This window comes from Drosophila hydei, unplaced genomic scaffold (assembly GCF_003285905.1).
Source record: "Drosophila hydei strain 15085-1641.00,03,60 unplaced genomic scaffold, DhydRS2 tig00008122-arrow-pilon, whole genome shotgun sequence".
Lineage (NCBI taxonomy): Eukaryota > Metazoa > Arthropoda > Insecta > Diptera > Drosophilidae > Drosophila > Drosophila hydei.
In genome coordinates this window covers 3,860,333-3,875,591 of record NW_022045833.1, presented here as the reverse complement: position 1 = coordinate 3,875,591, position 15,259 = coordinate 3,860,333, and the positions used below count along the sequence as shown (strand labels likewise).

Sequence of the window (15,259 nt, the reverse complement as noted above, 5' to 3'; positions counted from 1 at the left end):
CACAGTGTGCTTGACCAGCGCAAACTGCTTTATCAGCACGCTTGTCACTGGTTAAAACTTGTCTATCCACTTTAATAGGTTTGTTTTGCATATTGGAAAAAGCCCAAGCTCTGTTCCCTAATATATGGGTGTGCGAGTTTGTATGTGTGCGTATGTACTTTGATTGCAGCATAGTCGCAGCGTAGCGCTCATCCAATTAAGTGACGAACACTTCAGCCTTTTCCACTCGTCCCACTGTGCCCGCACATTGTATAGCAAGCATCAGCCGGATAGCGGCGACTGATAGCAGACAAGAGCGAGAAGCATTGCCCAAACGTGTGGTGGATCAATGACATTTCCCCATATGTCTTGCTCTCAGCTACTTGTGAGCTGGTGAGCTGCTCTCATTTGTGATAGAGGAGTGCACGTCTCGCCTTAAGTATGCTGATCAAAAAATGTTACGATCTTTGTTGTAGCACAGTAGAACAGTTTTATATTGTAATACTTGCTGAAGCTTATACTGAGTTTGTTGTAAAACGAAGTTTAATGCGCTCTCAGGGCCAGTGTGCACTCCTGATTAATTCCAATCACACATTGTATATATATGTGCGTGTTTGTTACTGGGTGCTCTGGCTCTCACTCTCTCTACTACTATCTAGTTACATTATAATACTACCTCCGATGAGTAAAAAAAACCCAAAAGTGTAACAATATTTGGAGTATATACACACATATATTTGCATGTACATGTAATGCTAATGTAACAGTTAAAATTATATCTTTGTGTGGAATCTTAGTAGCACTGTTGTATTTGTTGGGGTATTTTTTGTTTTATTTTTATTATTATTGTAATTTACTCATTTGCACAAAGTATACAAATTTTCCATTTGACTAGCTTACACTGGGCGAAACGCGAAGTGTCAATCATTTGATTAAGATTTTTGACAGCGCCTTAAGTCGCTCCTTCATCCTCCTCATTTGCCTACCAATGCTACACATACTTGCGCACATACACAGATACACATGAATATGTCTGTATGTTTGTATGTATGCACATTGCTTAGTTTAATGCAATTATTTATCAATAGGCTTACTCAGCGCTTAGTTATGAGACAACACAACGTTAAAGCTTAAGAGATTATTTCCCTTTTATAACAGCTATTTCCCTTAGACGTTTATTCCAATCAGATTTGTTAATAATGGAACTACAAAAAAATTAATCCTTGACTTTAGTTTATTATTTTTTGGTTATTGAAATCATAATAGAATTTACATTAATTGTTTATTTTCTTATATTTATATTCTGGTATCACAATTGTTAAAAAGTTTTACAAGCAAAACGAGTTTTATTTGCAGTTCCTTGTATTTATTGTTGTTGTTGTTCTGCCTTTATGTATGAGATTAATATAATTTGTAAAAATATGCGAATTAATGTTTGAAAACTTGTTTTCACACATCGATTTGGACATTTGCTGTATGCTCGTATAGCTGAAAAACGTTAATTTATTGTCAAATTTTGTTAAGCATTTAATTTGAAGAGTAAGAGTAAGCCAATAAAAGTGATGAAAAGAGAATAATTTTAATTTCTAGATAAAAAACAAAAACTAGTTAGACGAACAATGAAAGAAAGAGAAATGATGGAAAGAACACAAAAAAGGGAAAAATATATATTCAAGAATTAACATAATTTAAAATATTAAGTCTCGCTTTTTATATAAAAAATTATAAGAGATTTTAAAATTTAAAACAAGAAAGCATAATATTCAAAATATGTGTTTTTATAGCCAACTAATTTGAATTTAATTTTCTGCATAATATACATATATATGTATCTACCAATAAGAACACAGTATTCCCAATTTAGCAAGTATTCATATTGAACATTTCCAAATAAATAAAATTCTAATAGGAATTACATTAGAATGTCATACTACATGTTATGTTCCAATATAATATTCTCGGTAGTCCAATAAGAAAGTGCGTTTGTTGGTTTTCATTATTTGTCAGCATAAACTCAGTTAGCCAATAAGAAATCGATAGAGTATGCAACTGTTTGTTGCCAGAGCTTTCACGGCAAGCTCAGTTTGTTGTTGTTGTGAAGGATTCTGCTTGGAATTCGCAATGTTGCTGCTGGCTGTGCATTGTAAATTGTAAATTGTTGTAAAAATGTTGCCTGGCAGTCTGATTAATTATGGGTTGTTGGCTCTCATGTGTTCGCCTGTCGTTCAAAGCTCAAACTAGACGTTGCACAGTCCGGCTGTCCAGCTGTCTGTCTGTCCGTCTGTTTGTTGATCTGAGCCGGTTGTGTGTGTGGCAGCAAGTGCAGCGCCGGTTTTTTTTTTCTGGTGTTGGCGGGTTCCGCGTTGAATTTTGTATTTTATAATTTCAGGCACGTTGCACGATCATTTAAAGTTGTTGTTGTCTTTGTTGCATTGATTTAGCTACATTCCCCATAAATACACTTCAAGAAATTTTCCACTACACCCCAAACATATATAGTATAGATGGAAGCATATCAATAATTATATATTTAATAACATTTCAAGCTCAGCTGATTGAGAGAGAGAGCAAACAAAAGAGCGTCAGAATGGGCTGAGAGAGCGCGCGCCAGCAGAGGCAGACAAGCGGTCGCTCGCAATTTGTTTGGCATTCTTATATGCGTCAGCAGCGGCGACTTAAGAAATTCAATAATAAAACGCAAAGTATGATAATATATATATGCATGTGTATGCCTATAGCATGTAATGTTAAGTACAACATGTACAATTGTACAGCATAACACAGCGACAACAACACCAAAAGCTCACCACGCGCTGTTGATTAAAGAGCGGCGCACAGACACACAAAAACGAATTGAGTTAGGAGCAGGAGCAGCAGTAGCAGCAGCAGCCACTTGTTGATGCCAACGCGAAAAAGAGAGAGAGAGTGACTTGTGTGTGCTGGGCAGAGCGAAACTCACCATGGGTTGCGCGCTCTCTCTGTGCTAAGCATCGATTGTGGTGTGATACATGAACTGTGCCTACCCTGTTTGCTTCCCCACTCGCACACACATACACTAAGAATGTGCGCGGGCCTCTTTCATTGCCCTCAAAGGCTGTTCGTTCGCTCCTTGGCTGCCCTTCCTTTTTCGTAAGCAATTTTTGCTCTGTATGTGTTCACGCTTATTTGTATTTGTGTTTGTGTGTGAAACTTATCAAGGTCGTCACTTGGCGTTGCTGCCGCCGTTTTTGCTGCTGTAAGCGGGTTTTTCTACTTACACACACACACACGTGCTTGGCCCCCTCAGTTGTTTGAGTCGGTAGTCGCCTTCCATCCTTTTGCGCAAAAATTCTTTAGCTTTTATGTTATTGGGTTTCTTTTAGTTCTTGTTTCTGTTGTTGTCGTTGTTGTTGTTGTGCTGTTCTGACATGCCGTAGCTTTGCCGTTGTTTCATTTTACTCCCCTTTGGCTGTTGTTGTTGTCTGTTTGAAGTGGCATTGTTGTTGTTATTATTATTATTGTTGTTGCTGTTGCCCCCTCCACTTGTTTTATTTGATTTACTTAGTTTGCCATGGCACCCGCTTTTGGCTCTGTATGCTTGCCCCTCCAATCTCCATTTTACTGCGTGATCTTAACATATTTTTTTTGTTTGCCAAATGTAAACATTGTCGAAATACCATTGAAATTTAACTTAATTGTTTACAATTATGTTGAAGCTCTTAATTTTTGTGGATTTTCTAAACAAAATTTTGAGTTTTCTTAAGCTTGAGGCAATCTGAATTGTTTTCTTATAATTTTTAGCAATGTTCTTGCATTTTCTTTTTCTTATCAGATTTAATAAAGCTTATCAGAAAAAAGGCCAATAGTTGTGAAGATTCGGTTATTGTCATTAGTGATTAGCAGTTAATGTAAAAAAAACTTTAATGTCCTTAACATATTTTTACATAACATAAATCTAATATGCTCTCATGTAACTGTTATCAAACGGTGTTAGCTACTGGAAATGTTAATTATCTATTTAATCTATTTATGCTTGAGTATTGTTATGCCCGCATTAACATGTTAGACTTTATAACTGTTAATTAAAATGGCTCATTTTACAATTACCTCAAGCTCCAGATATTTAATTCGAATTCCAATCAGATTCCGTTTCAAGTTTCTGTTAAATTTAGGATTCAGTTTTCTCTAGCCATTCCTTCCTGGCCTTTTGGCTACCTTTTTCCATTTATAGAGGTGTATGCAGCTATCATATTATGCGCTGCTCTTTTATTACGATTATTTCTCGTCGACGTTGTTGTTGTTGTTGTTGTTGTAGCTGAAGCTGTTTTTTTTTTCATTTTATTTGCTCTCAAAGCGAACGTCGTTGTCGCGCTTCAACTTGCGGCTATTTTTAGCCTTTTCTAATGAGCTCTAGCTATTTTTAGAGTCCCGTGCAGCACAGCAGGCCCAGCTCTTGGGTGCGAGAGAGAGAGAGCAACGAGTTGGTTATCTTAAAACTTGTCCGCTTTGCTGCTATACATATATATACGCACTTATATATAGATATCTCTTTTTTTTGTTCGTGCTGTTTTTCATTTTTGCAAGATCATTATCATTGGCGTCCTCCGCGGTCGGCTATTGCAGCCTCGTCTTGTGGCACCCAAAGGTAATTGTGTTTTGATGGCCATTGGCCATTGGCTGGAACGGGTTTTCAGCGATTATCGTAGGGTATGCGAAGTATTTGCCTAGACAATTAGTTTTTTGTGGACCATTTATATTATTTAGCTATATAACAATGCATTAAGGGCCTATATATTGATCTGTATAACAGTTTGCACTTGTAATTCGCAACTAGTTCATGTTTATCTGTTGAACACTTAAGTCGTATGCCTAACTTTGCATCTGTATAACAGTTGTTATAATTCGCAACGAGTTCATGTTGTGTAGGCCATTTATATTTCGCATTGGCCGCATTTTGTCTGGCCGAAAACATTTGTTCCACTTGTGGCATTCGATGGTCAGAAAAATACAGCTCACATGATAATAATGATCGCTGTGAAAGTTGCAAATGGTTCATTAAGCTGCTTAAATATAATTCCATATATTGAGAGATATATAAGCTGTTGCGTATACCCTTACCTCTGGCAGGGCTTGACAGCGGATTTTTGGCTAATGAAAAGAAGCTGAAATTCATATTAGAAAGTGGGAAAAACTTAAAGGAGGGGCATTTACAACTGATAATCAAGCTGATATATTGTTTTAAATGTTTTTTTTTTAAGAAAACTGAGAAGATAGTTAAAAATTATACTGATAAGTGGCACTTAACATTAGCATAACAGTTGCTTGATAACAGTTTAACGTTAACATTGTCTTAATGAGCTGTGTAAGCGTTAGCTTTCAACATATGTTTGATAATATAACAGAGCTTGCTGAAAGCCGAAAATGCTATTTAAATCAGCTTTCTGATAGCTGTAATGTAACAATAAGATGCTTAACAATTTACTGTTAACAGTAATGTTACTAAAATTTGCTTAACAGTTGACAGATAACATTTTCAAGTTATTACTTATAAATACCTCAGCACTTATATCAAGATTATACGTAACATATATCATAAAGGTTACTGATACAGACATTTATACATATATAAATGAAAGACATATTCAATTTGAGTAGGTATATTTCGGTCGTGCACTTCTCAACATCAAAAATCTTCCACTTGAAACAGTCTTAACTATGAATAATTTTTAGGATATTTGTTTGTGGTTAGGTAAAAAAGACATTCACCAAGCATTGATAAAATGCCCGATTGATCAAATGGTCAATTGGTCAACTGTTCAACAGTGGTTCAACCTTCGAAGCCCCCAACAATTGGTAAAAATCTTCCTCTCTCTCTCTCTCTCTTTCTTTTATATAACAATAGTACACGCAATAATCAAAGCTAACATAAATTATGAACACGGAGGGGGGACAATACTCTGTGGGAGTGCGACACCTGCTTGGCTTTTGTTACGCCCACAAAGAATAGGCCCTGAATATGGCTATAAGAACTCACGCCCTGCAGCCACTATTCGCTCTACCTGGAAAAAGAACCCATTCCAATTGGATTGCTCATACGCCATGCTGGCCTGACTTTTAAATGCCGTTTAATGAGCAACTTGAACGGATTTTTCTTTCTCTTTTTTTTTTTTGGTATGTTTCATTTGTTACGTTCGGCCTTTTTCTGTCCCTTCAAAGCAGCTTTTGACAAGAAGACTTTGCGCTTTTCAGCGGCCTCAACTAATTAACAAAAGTTCTTTTAAATACTAGAAAACTTTTAATTAGTTAAAGTAAATGCAGCAGATCGCTTTATGTGTAGTTAATTGCGATTTAATTGAAGCGCAAATCAATTCAAAAATTGTTGTTCTCTCCTTTTTTTAAGTTCAATACTTGAGCCTTATGTGGCTGAAAGCACTTGATCACAAAATCGAAGAATCATCGAGCCAAATGTATTCAAAACTCAGTGGCTTTATAAATATTTTGTACAACGCCATTACCGAGCGGGTTAACGAGTGTGAGCAGACTTTGAGATACCCTGCATTTGCTTAAAATGCAAATGTGCCCAAAGGTAATATAAAGGGCGTGTTAGAAATGGCTTAATACTGTTATACATATACAGAATAAATAACTCCTTTCGAGAGAAACTCAGAACTGTTATACATAATGATAAATTATAATGTTATCGTAAATGATAAATGACGCAGAATAAATAGAATGATCTGAGAGAAAATCCTTATAACTGTTATATATACATTCTGTTATACATAAATATATTAAATTATGATAAATTTCGTATTTTGGTAGATTTTTTTACAACTGTTAGACATGTGCTTGATAAACTAAGTTTTCTGTTAAAATTTTCTTATAAATTTTATACTTCATTATAAATGAGTTAAGCTGGCAAACTTCATATAATAGCTGACATCTCATAACTGTTATATAATACTTCTGTAGCCTCTACATACCCTACTCCTATGTTTACAGGGTACTTGGCATGTCAAAACAAAAGTAGTTAAAGCTGCGACATGATCTTTGCCTAAGGCCAAAAAAATGCTTTTTTTTGTTCGTTTAATACATATAAAATTTAATAAAATAAATATTTACCATGCAAAAATTTGCGTTGTGTTGTATTTCATGATTTTTAATAATTTGTTGTTAACATATTTATATATATATATGTATGTATGTATGTATGTGTAAGTATATATATGCATAAATTATTAATCAGCAAAGGCAACAAATGCCTTGAGATCATTAGCCTGGTTTGTAGCCGCGAAATCTGTACAACTGTGTGCCCATACTATGTACATATATAAAATATATAAATATATGTAGTATATATTATATATATACTATATATATGTATATATATATATATATATATATATATATATATAAATCCAGACTCGGCCACTTTGGAGCCCTCTTGATTTAATTGCTTTCATTGAGCAAATCAACACATTAGAAATAAACAAGCACGAAAAGCGAATAGCGCTACGAGGCAGTTAAATGAAGTGTGGACCAGAACTAAACGTGAAGAAATATCACAGAAAAAAAATAGATAATGGAACTAAGGAATTTGCTCGTTTGTTGGGCAATTATGATCTTGTAAACCAAGTGAGCAAATAAAAGAATCTCTGAAAAAATAATTATAAAAAAGACTACAAATAATAATAATAATACTTAAACAAACACGACGATATATCAAGAATTCTGTGAGAGCCTAGTATATATTATGTATTTCTATATAAGAGATTTTACATATATTTATATCTTTTTTTTATTCTCTCTATCTCATTACTCTCTCTCTCTCTCTATATATATATCTTCTCTTTGACTCACTTTTTCTTTTAATTTTTTTCTCGCTTTCTTCATATTGTTTTTTTTTCTCTCTCTCTGTTTCTTCCTCTCTCTCTTCTCCGTCTCGCGCTCTCTCTATCTATCTGTGGCCTTCTCTCTATATTTCCATACCTTCTTCCTAAAAGGTTCCAAAATTGATAGATCATAAATTTATCTGGAAATTTCGATTTCCATTTGCAGCTGTTCTAATAAGAACTTTTTTGTTGTTTGCATCCATTTCTGATTACAATTCAAATCTGTTGACAATTAATGTTTATTCTAATAACGTCATCAAAAAGGAGACAAACAAGCCAAATTTATTTGATATTTAGTTATATCTTTAATGAGGTTAACTAAAATATTACCAGTTGAACAGGTGTTACCTATGCAATATCTAAAAGTTTTTAAATCTAATATTGTTTTTAGAGTCTTAAGCTTAATTCCAAGCATTATCTTAAGATTTGCTATTGTCTAACAACGATCGATGTCTAGACTAAACGACGCAGCCGAGGTTGAAGAACGAGACAGAGCATAGCTAGAGGGTATTTATAAAGCAGGCAGACCTAATGAACTTACGCATCTGCAGACCACTTGACAAAATTATTTAAGCGAAAACACAATTCGTATGCTTCAAATGCGGCCAGGTGATTAAGGTGTCAACCTGTCTGCCACAAAGCTGAAGCCAAAGTCAAAGCAAAAAAAACACAAAAAAATGATAGATGTATTTCAAATTCCTGCGAAAGTTTTATGGCGAACAAAAAAAAAAAAAAACAAAGTAAAATAAAATAATAAACAGCAAAAAATATTACGCATAAAAGGCGAAAAAAAATAAAGTGTGAAAAAAGATTCCAATAAGAAGTTGCGAGTTGATAAAAACAGCTAAGGAAATAAATCAATAAAGAACAAATTATTAGAGTCGACAGTTAGGCATAGCAAAGTGTGTGTGTGTGCTGGTGAGTGTGTGTGTGTTGGTGTATGATTTTGCGGTTTTTGGGATTTTTGATTTTTTCCGCTTGTTTTGTTGAGATTTTTTTGTATTTCTGTTTCTTTTTTTTTTGCTTTTTGGCAAGTCAAACATTGGTTCAAGTAAACCGGTTCTCAAGAGATTTCACGCGTTTCCAGCGACCAAATGAAGCGTCAATTAAAGTTTAATGAGCGTTGGCTGTGCAGCAGCTAACTACGCACAGCCATATTGGGGCACGTGTGCACATTTATTCTTATTGGAATAATAGACATGCTAAGCGGAATGAGTTGAAATAAAAAGTAAACAAAACAAAAACGAAATTCGAAAAGCCCAAAACAAAAGATGCGAGAATAAATCACGAACCAATCAAATCAAGTATTTCCGAACTTTTACACACACACAAACACACATGTACACTCATACACCCCAACTACCCGCTGGCAACGATCGTGCGATTAACTGTTAACAAATCGTGCACACGCTGATGTCATACATGCTTGTCGCGCTCTCTTTTGCTCGCTGTCGCTCTGTCTTTTACGCTCTCTGCTGCTACGCTGTTATCGCGTCTGGTTTTTGCTTGTTGTTGTTATTGTTGTGATGTCATTTATGCAGCGAGCATTGCAGAAAAGTTACTGCTGCCAGCTCACTCTCTCTCTCTCTCTTTCGTTGCTCTCTCTGCTCGCTGAGTGCTTTACGCTTTATTCTAATTGGATTCCGGCTCGCAAAAGGCAAACAAATCTTTATATGTGCGTGTTGTTGCTGTTGTTGTTGTTGCTTTTTCTTAGTTGAACTCGCAATTTGTTGACTTTTCGCCGTTTTGTATTTATCACATTTTATTCATTTTGCCTCGCGCATATGTGTGTGAGTGTTTGTTTCTTCATCTGTTTTTTGTGCTGCTCGTTCGCCACTTGCAATAAATACCAATTTACAGCATTTCGAATGTTTACACGTGACTTTAGTTAAGTTTGTTTTTTCCTCTTGTTTGTTGTTGCTGTGCGACAAGTGCCACGAGTATGTATAGCATAAACAACAAGAACAACAACAACAACAACAACAGTGGGTGACATTTATCTTGGGCGCCTTTACTATTTGTTGAGCTGATTAAACGAGTTGCGCCTCTTTTGTTGTTTGTTTCATTTGTTGTTGTTTGTTTACTTTGTTTGCCAGTGTAACACTTGTGATTGTTGCACGAATGTAGATTTGTAAACAAATATATAATTGCTCTGCTTTTCAGCAGCTACTGGCTCACGTGATGCCTATAAATCGGCCTGCTAATTGAAGATATCTTAAAACTTGAATATGACGTATACGTCATATATTACGTATACGTTGTGTCGAGTCTAGTTTATGCTAGCATTTCGCAACTATTGCTTAACGTATTCTTATCAGTTGCATGCTTATAATGAATTATATATATTGATAAGAAAATTGCATTTCAATAGAGTTTTAGTGTAGAACTTAAGATCGGAATTAATCGACATCCGCAAAGTGTAGTAATAAATGATATTTTATTATATGTAGCCATAAAACCGATTGATATTACGTGGTACATTCATTAGTTGCTTTCATAGTGAAATAGGTACTTTTTAACTGTTATTTTTGACCTTTCTATACTTAAAAGCTAGTAGTATAACATCTATATGTACCGCTAGTCTTAACGTTTCTTCTCATGTGCTCTGTCTCAACTAATCGCATTTTCTTATACAATTTTCTTTAGTGTTACGCATAAACTAATTAGAGGACAAACAAACTAAAAAAGGTGGCAAAAGCTAAACGCTTTAGCTGTAGTTATTATTCAAGTACATGTAAATACTTAACAGTATTTAGCGTTATATTGAATAACAACAATTTAGGCATGGCGCTTAGTTTAAGCACTTGGCCTTAACGGCATTAGTATGCCTATCTTTAAGCTACGAATACAGATTAAAACAAAACTAATTTTATTCATAAATTATTTTAAATAATTAATGTTTAGTTTTAAATAGTTTATTTGAATTTTTTTGTGTTTAAAAAGTTAAAAAGTTATTATTTTTATTTACTTTTTATTTATTATTTATTTATTTATTTTTTGTACATTTAAATTTCGAATATTTTTATATTTTAAATATTTGTGTAGTGTATTTAGAAGTCCCCTACTCCCCTTACCTTACATTTCACAATGCATTGTTTACCTTTGGGATTTGCTCAAGCAATCGACTCGCATACAAACACAACATGTGTGAAACCCACCTATCCACCACGCTCGTTGCCCTATTGCAAGGGCTGACCGTTACGCCCTCGCACGCCTACATTACGCAAAAAAAAAACGGACAGTCGCCATTGCCCATATAAATCGTCGCTTGGCAGCTTTGTCGCGCGCTTCGCAAAGGCGTCGCCGTCGCCGTCGGCATCGGCATCAGCGTTGGCGTTGGCGTCGACATCGGTGTTGGCGTCAAGGACAGCGGCACTGGCCTCTTGGCATTGCATTGAACTTGAACGAGGGTTGTCCGGCGCACTGGTGAAATTGCAATTGCTGACGCTAGGGGGCGTGTTCAGTTGTGCACAACTCAGCCGCTCAAAGCTCATTGCGTGTGCAGCAGCAGCAGCAGCAGTTAATGCACTCAATGCGAAACCCACTCAATTGCGAGTTGAGTTTAATGCGCCTTTGCGTTATGCAGCGGAATTTTCAATTAGCTGTCGTGGCTTTTGGGGATTTCCAGACCATCCCAGCAGTGCAAGTTTCGCATAAATTATTTGCTTAACATTTAAATATTGCATTCAAAATGGCTGCGTGGCGCTGGTCGCGTCGCCTGCTGACGTCAGCGCAGCAACAAACAACATGCAATGCGGAAATGCTTTCAACTTTAAACTTTTGCCTCTAAAATTAGCTGAAACTAAAAAAAGCAACGGTAAAGTAAGCACACACAAATTCGGTTCGCAGCTATTTTTCAACCGATGTTGACTTTTCAGCTTTGTTGCATACTTTGTGGCGTTTGCTTTGTGCTTTTGCCTTTAGTCTGTCAAAATTTAACGCCCAATCAAAATATACTAAAATAGTCGCGTATCTAAATTTGCGTGTGTGAGTGTGTGTGTATGTCAGTGTATTGGTGTGTGTTTGGTTTTATGTTTTGCGACCGTTTCCGGCGACATTTTCAACTCGATTAGAAATGCAAATGGCGTTCACTTGACAGTCACTCACTCGTGTTCGGATGGGGGAGGAGGTGGTGGTGAGACGTTGTGGCTTATCAATTACAGGCTGCAGGCACAGTGCCAAAGTCGTAGACAGGTTCATAGTCAACGCCACTCGCCACAAGAGTCGTTGCGGCTGTTGTGTGTTATTTCAAGGACATGTATATACTGGAAAATGCATATGAATTTATATGCACTTGGCATTTAATATGCGATACCGAGGGTAGGAACTGTTATAGGAACTGTTCGAAAATTCAGCTTATATAATGGGAAATATTGGAAAGTAGGGGATGGTAAGATAATTATTCTTTGCACTGTTCTTCAGTACATTTGTATTTGATATTTGATTGTAGCTGAGCGTTGGAAGGAGTGAGAGCCATAGCCAGGAGAGTTTGCTTTTGATCCCGCTATATGAGTGAGATACAGCTGCCTTAGTGTTTGTGCTGCCTGCTATTGGTTGTCTTGCTTATGATCCCGTTATATGGCTGACGATAGTTGCGTGCTCTGCGCTCTGGTTGCTTTTGTGCGTAAATAGAGTGAGCGTAGAGAGTGAGGGGAATTAGTCAGTGCGCGGCTGTCCTGTCGATCGGTCGCATTTTCTGCGCGCGTTAACCATTAGCTAATAGATCTTAGTTAATTGATCTTTATGTACTTTATGCAAATATGTTGAGTGTGTGCTGTGTGTATTTCATAAATGAAATATATGTTTGAATAGTGAGTAAGGCTAAGACAAATGATTTTCATTTTGCATAGCTAAGCTTTGTTAGCATTTGCAAATTGGCGCGAAATCATAACAGAGAGCGGAAGATTAAAAGAGAGCAAGTGTATGGTGTGTTTGGCGGTGAGGCGCTCTTAAGCAGGTAATTGTTCTCTTTGAAATTGAAGATTGTTATATGTTAAATTAACTGTTATACATGTATAATTTCCCAGTTAATGCTCTTTGTATTTATGATTATTGTTATACATTAAATCAAGTGTTATACAGTTGGGCATTTAAATATTTATTTTCCCTTTATTACCCACTTGCGGTGGGTAATTTCATTATGTCCTTTTCTGATAACTTTTCAAACCCGCCTCGCTTTAATGTTTTATAGTTAAAAGTTAACAGCAAAAGCGAAAGCGAAAACTTCAATTTGCAGCTGACCAAAGTCACGAAGTGAATGGCTTTTGCCTAGACCTGGGCTTGGACTTGGGCTGGGTCTCAGTTTTTAGAACCTTGCAACGCGGCTGTATTTGCATACCAAGTTCTCATTGTTGCTGTTGTTGTTGTTATCTGTCGCAGCGGAAATGCAATGCGGCGCTGTTTGTTTTTCGCTCTGTGGCAGCACTTGCCACATGCCACTTGCAACTTGCCTGCTTGCTTGCTTTGCTTGAGTGATTGACACCGCGTTGCACGCAGCTTGCATTTTGATAGCCAATGCAACGACCCCGCCCTCTCTACCCGTCTCTCTCCCTCTTACCTCTCTCTCTTTCTCTCTCTCTCTCTCTGCCAAATGGCAAACAAATTGCTATCTATCATTTCGGCTTCTGGCCGCGAGCTCATAAAACTAAATTGCAATTTTTTTACAATTTACATAGATATGAGCATTGTCGGTGTGTGTGTGTGTGTGTCTGTGTGTGTAAACTCTTTTTTGCGTGCCTGGCACTCGCTGGCACTTGGATGGCTGCGACTTCTGGGATTTCGTTTACGATTTGACGCTTGCTGCTGCTAATAGCTTGTTCCGACATAAATCCTCAGCACACAAACACCTATATCTCTATGTGTGTGTGTGTGTGCGTGTTTAGTTATTCCCATTATTTTAATGGGTTGCATATCAATTCGTGTGTTTTACATCACTGGAAAAACTCTGCAGCTATTCAAAAATCAAACAAACTTCAAAACATTTGTTAAATTATCCAAATTTGGATGTGTGAGTGTGCTTAGCTGTTCTATTTATAGCATTCACTGCTGTTTGCATATATATAAATAAACACATCACTTGGAGATTAGCTTTATCTAACGTTTAGACTCATCTGCCGCATAATTTTAAGAAACTTTTCAAATAGTTTGTCTTTTTTTTGGAAATTAGTTGATAAACAAATTTATTTTGTTTACTTGAGCTACCCATTTAAACGGTTACATTTGGAATACGCCGTTTGAAGCTGTGGAATATTTGCGAAATTCTCTTGTTCTTTGATTTAATTTACTTTTGGCATATTTTGGGGCAAGTTAAGAAATGAAGGAGATGTATGTGAAAAGGAGAAGATGTAGAGGTAAGAGGAAGATAAAAATAATAGAGAAAAAGAAGACACAGACAAACGGACAGTTTAAGATTGATAGAGGGAAAGAGGGACAGAGACGGACAGAATGAGCCAGAGAGAGATATACACTTAGAAAGAGACTCAGACAGACAAACAGACAGAGGCAGAGCTACTCAGAGAGAGGCAGAGAGAGGCATAGACAGACATAGAAAAAGGCAAAGAAACAGAAAAAGCTAGTTACGGGGAGGAATGTACAGAAAGAGAGAGAGAAACAGAGAGATAGCTACCGAAAGATAGAGAGGGACACAAAAAGTAAGAAACGTAGCAAGACAGACAACGAAAAAGAAAGACAAGGAGAGCCACAAAGCAGCAGAGACAACAAAGGATCAAGCGATACAGAGAAAAAAGAGAAAAACTGAGAGACTGAAAGAAAAATATAAAAAGAGAAAAATAAATATAGAAAGAGAGATGTAAGGAAAATAAATCAATAGAATAGATCTTTTTATATTGTTCTATTTTTCTTTTCTCTATTTATATGAGAGGCAAAGAAACAGATAAATCAAATGAAGAAAAAACTTCACTGAAGTCAAGCTAAAAGCAACTCAATAAGCAACTTCATTATAGTCTTTAGGCAGCTTTAAAGCAGCTCAAAAATGAATCTTTTTATAAAACTTTGAAGATATTTTAAACATAGCCTAAAATAGCAATTTAAAGACAGTCAACCTGTTATTCACTAAATTAGCTTGGCCTGTGAAAATGAGATAGTTATTAGACTAGCCTAATGATGCTTTAACGACTCATAGATAAATTACACTCATGGCCAAAATATTAGACATGCTAAGAGCTGGAGCTGTGAGTTAGCTAAAGTGATGTGGCCAAAACTCTATTTATGGATTATTTATATAATTATAATATTAAAATAGTTTGGCATTTATTATAACATAAAAGTATTACTATTTTATAAATATATATAATATTATTATATATATATATATATATATTATTATAAAGCTTTGATCTATTAAATCAATTTTTTAAATTTATTTAAATATAGTTCACATGAGCTATTTT

At 35.8% G+C, this 15,259-nt stretch overlaps 1 long non-coding RNA gene across 1 annotated transcript in view; it reads left to right on the top strand.

The window, feature by feature from the left end:
- LOC115483357 overlaps nt 1–15,259 on the top strand; it is a 54,017-nt gene that overhangs the window by 787 nt on the left and 37,971 nt on the right. The window lies entirely within an intron of this gene.